Raw genomic sequence first — 5,340 nt, forward strand, 5'->3', positions numbered from 1 at the left:
TTCAATAAATGCTTCTTAGTCAAATTAATATCTACATGGAAAATATAACAAACTTGACTCCATTCTCACACAATATGCAAAAATAAATTCAGAAATCTAAAAAAACAATAAGTCTTCTAGAAGGTAGGAAATTAACTTCATGATCCAGGCATGAGGTAATAACATTTTTTTTGAATTTTTGAATTTTCTTCTATTTTTTTATACAGCAGGTTCTTATTAGTCATCCATTTTATACACATCAGTGTATACATGTCAATCCCAATCTCCCAATTCATACCACCACCACCACCACCCCCCACCGCTTTCCCCCCTTGGTGTCCATACGTTTGAGGCAATAACATTTTTAAACTAAACATAAAAAAATAATAACCATTAATAAGTTGTATTGCATTAAAATTCAGAACACCTTTTCATCAAAAGACATCAGCAAAAGAGTGAAAAGGCAAGCCTCAGACTGGGAAAAGATACTTGTAATACACAAAAAACAAAGGGCTTATGTCAAGACTATAGAAAGGATTCCTATGAATCAATAAGTGAAAGACAGATGTGTTAGTCCAGGTCCTCTCAAGAACAGATGCCAAAATGGGATTAAATGTGCAAAGACTTTCAGGGAAGTGCCTGTGAAAGAAATTTAATTTAAATTTAAAGCCACTGTTTTAACACTTTCAGCCCCATGAAGGACACAGAAAATTTTTAAACTATTCATTTATGTATATTTTGGCAGAGAAGTAACATACATCTAAAGATAAAATAAATTATATTAAGATGAAACTCCGTAACAGAAGTAGAATGGAATTAGGAGCTCATGGAGAAAACTGAATGATGGAAAACACAGTTTTAACTTGAAAAAGACACAGAAAAACAGAAACTAGAAGGGACTGAGTTTACCTAGAACTGACTAAATTACATTTTCTGCTATAAACTGAGTTCAAGATAGAGACTAATTTCAGTCCCCACTCCACCTTCAAGTTTTGGCCATTGAAAATTTATATTCTACATGTGTAATTGAGCATATTTATACTTAAACAATAATAAAAATGGAAAAAATCAGTGTATTGTACTATATATTCAAGCATATGTTTTGCCTTTTAGAATTAAAGGCCCACAGTTTTTATTTTAAAAATTGAAGCTATTATAAATATGATAATATAGTATAAATGAATATAATATATATTTTAAATATTTTTAGGTTCCTAATTTATATCCAGGCAGGAGCTTGTGCACCCCACAGGATCTACTTCATTCTCTGTAGTAACTGATGCTACACAAAGGAAACTAAGAAGAGAAACGCAGTATGAGCCCATTTAGGGCTGAGCATGAATATGAAATGGAAGTATAAGAGGATAAGTAAACAGGTTGTAGGCACAGAATGAAGGGACTCTTCCTTAAGTGAAAATGTAATCATCTCAAGTACTTACAGTGCACTGCACAGATGTTTATTTATATAAGAACATGTAAATACATACATCTGTCTAATTAAAAGCAGATTACAAATCCAGTGCTTTGAAATTGAAATGTATTAAGTACTATTCTAGCTAAGAGTCTCTTAACCACACAAAATGCACAATATGACATGATTTGGGGAGTTTTGATCTTGCTTTGTTTTGTTTTGCAGAAACATAAAAGTTATTTGGAAACATCTTAGCATATGTGGAATCATGCTATATCCTTTAACATTAATCCAGAAAATTTGAGGGAATATTAGAGAAATATATAATTTGATATTACAGAAAAAAGCAAGGGTTTTGGATTCAAAAAGAACTGAGTTCAAATCATAGCTCTCCAACTTTACGTGTGACCTTGGACAAGCCACTTTACTTCCGCGACGATCTGTTTTTCCTTCTGTAAAACTGGAGACGCTAATGTCTAACATCATAGGATGTTGGAATGGGACTCTCCTTGCTTGAGGTATCTAAATGTAAATGTCAGAACACAGACGTGAAACCAGACTCCTTCACCCACCCACTCCTACAGAGTTACTAAGGAAATAGTCCACGACTCTTATTGGTTAGATTTTGCTGCATAACAAACCATTTCACCACTTAGTGTTTAAAACTACTAACATGTATTATTATACTTCTGTGAATTGCCTTGGCATTTCTTCTGGTCTGGGCCAGCCTGGCTGGGTTAGGTGATCTAGACTGGCCTCATTCACATGTCTGACTGTTGACTTGACATCAGACGGGATAATAAGAAGAGCTTGGCTACATAACTCTCATCATTCCAGCAGGCTAGCCTAAGCTTTTTCACACAGTGATAATCACAAAGTTCCCAAGAGCAGCAAGAGAGGTCAAACCCCATTGTGCAAGTACTTTTTAAGTGTCCACTTGTATCACATTTACTACGTCCCATTGTCCAAAGCATGTCACATGCCCAAGCTACCGCAACTCTAATCCCTCAGAAAGATAAGAGATATAAAAAGGGATATGAAAACAAAGTACCTAACTGCTAGTCAGAGCTCAAAAAATATATGTTGAATGGATGAATGAATGAAAGAAAGAAAAACTGAGAGGATGGTGGCACCATTAACCAAAATAGGAGGTTTAGGAAGAGAAGCAGATTTGGGATTAATGGGAAAGAGTGAATTCCATTTCAAACACACAGCACCTTGAGGTATTCATGAGACATTTGTGTAAAGACATCCGATAGACAAATGGATATCCATTTCTGCAAAGTTGTGAAAGGATTTCCTGAAGCTCTTTAGAAATTAAAAATAAACTTTTTATTTGGGTCTATCCATTATTATTATCCTTTATTTACAATTGTACTTTATGTGGTAGTGGGCTTGAAATATTAAATTTCCTCAAATCTAAGATGTATTTTCCACATTCTAACAGTTCAGTTGAGATGTGTGTTACATCCATGTACAGATTTAATATGATAGCATTCCTTTCTTTATGAAAAGCTGATGTTAAATCAATTCAGCGCCTTAAAACTTATGGCATCTTAAAATCAAGGCACTATGATTAACCATAAACCCTTGACCTGCTGTGTCCACGAGTAGATTTTAACCCATTAGATAAGGCTATTTTCAGTCCAGACCCAATCACAAACTTTCTCTTCATCTTTCTGCAAAACCTATTCCACTTTCACTCTTACCCATCCAGGAAAAAGCCACCACCATCCAGCCCATTGATAAACTTAGAAACCTGACAGACATTATTGATTCTTTCTTCTTCCTCATCTACAATATTCAGCCCATTGCCATATCCCGCTAAACCTACCCCCAAAATATGATTCAAACACATCTCTACCACTACCACTCTAGATCAAGCAACCATCATCATGCTCCTGGACTATCCTGATAGTCTCTGAGTTGGTCTCTGTGCTCCCACTCTGGCCTTCCTGCTCTCCACTTTCCGAAAGGCAGCCAAAGGAATTTTTAATGTAAGCTACATCATGTTATTCTCCTAAAGTTCTTCAAATTTCCACTGCACTTAGAATAAAATTCAAAATGACATCCATAGCTTTCCATGAATTTCAAGCTTGTGCCAACCTCTTTAACCTCATCTTCCACCACTCTCCACGTTGTTCCATTAAAACTCACCTATTTCCACTTTTCCCAATTTTTATTAAGCTCTTTCCCTCCTCAGAACATTAATCCATGCTCTTCTCTCTGCCTAGCCTACTCTTCTCCCCTCTCTTCCCCCAGTTCATCCCTTCTTATCTTTTAGGTCTCAGCTTAAGTGTCATGTCTTCAGGGAACCCTTTCCTGACCTTCCCACCCAAACTGAATTATATTTATCTCCATTATTTACTCTGACTCCATCCTTTCTTTTTATTTAAGGCAATTCGCAATATTTCTAAGATATATGTGTATATATTCATGTATATATGCACATATACATGTGTGGTTTGTGTATATATGTATACATATGTATATTATATAATGTTTATTTTTTCTTCCCCCACTGTACCATAAATTTCATGAGGACAAAAACTGTGCCTGTCCTGTCCACTACCCAATAATTAATATTCTGCCCAGGGCATAGTAGACACAATAAATATTCCTGAAGGAATAAACAAAGAAATAACCAAAACATCCTCATACAAAGGAGCAAAACTGCTGGTCAAACATAAAAACAGTAAGCAGCATTCGACTAGAGAAACGAGAAAATAGGGTGGTCAGGTGAATGTAACAGACAAAAGCTGCAGGTCCTACAGACAGAACGAGAAACAATTTCCAGTTAAAAAGGTACAGCAGCAGGCACAATATATTGGCAAGAAGCAAAACTTTTAAATTTCCTTGGCAATACAAAGATTACAACATTTAAAATCTCAATTGGGGGACTGGGATTGACATATCCACACTAATATGTATTAAATAGATAACTAATGAGAACCCGCTGTATAGCACAGGGAACTCCACTTCACTGTACAGTAGAAACTAACACAACATTGTAAAACAACTATACCCCAATTAAAAATTAATTAACTAATTAATTAAATGAAATACAATGCCAAAAAAAATATCTAAATGTGGGTCAAATACTGAGCATTTCCCACAAATACCAAGAGCCCTGATACAAGCAGGTGACTTTCCAAGCGTGATGGCTATGTGGCAATGACAGCAAAAGATCCAGAGGAAGATCACAGGAACCCAAGTATGGGAGGGGCTGCTGGCTGTCCCCCAACATCTGCTCTCCTTTTCTTTTATGTAATACAGTTTTTTGGTAGTGGCCATGACTGATATAGGAAAGGTCCAGAAGCACAGGGGAAAAGCTGTGTGTCGTGGCATGAGAAACGGCTGCAGGGAGGTGCCTCGTCTGTGGTGCTGCCAGTGCATAATGGAGAATCTTGTGCCTTGAGTGGTTGCTCAACATTATACATGTAAGTGAAAGAGGAAGGTCTCTTTTCTGGAAAGAGGGAGATGGGGACAGTAAGGAATGAAATCAAGAGACCTAGCACCCAGGCTCTGGATAGCTTCTTACTATCTGTGGAACCTCAGCATGACAGCAGGCTCATTGTGCCTCATGTTCTCCATGTGAAAATGGTGGCCATGAGGACGCCATGGAAATACACAGAAACTTGCTCAAGACTCCCAGAGAGCTAATGAGCTGTGTCAGGCCTTGAAGATTGGGGATGATCTTGTCAGATAGAGATTCTGCTCAACTGTGGAGTCATGGTTATCTTTCATGCCCCCAAAAAGGGATCCCTCAGTCAAGAGTCGTTCTGGTTATACTGTAATTGGTTGTGTGATGTCAGGCAAGTCATTCACCCTCTCTGGGCCTCACTCTTCCCAAATGCAAAATGAATGAATTAAATTAGATTACCTCTGAGGTCACCCTGCCTTAATCTATGGGCTTTTCCCACCGAGTATCTTTTTTTTTTAATAGGCCT

The sequence above is a fragment of the Orcinus orca genome, chromosome X, assembly GCF_937001465.1.
Source record: "Orcinus orca chromosome X, mOrcOrc1.1, whole genome shotgun sequence".
Classification (NCBI taxonomy): domain Eukaryota; kingdom Metazoa; phylum Chordata; class Mammalia; order Artiodactyla; family Delphinidae; genus Orcinus; species Orcinus orca.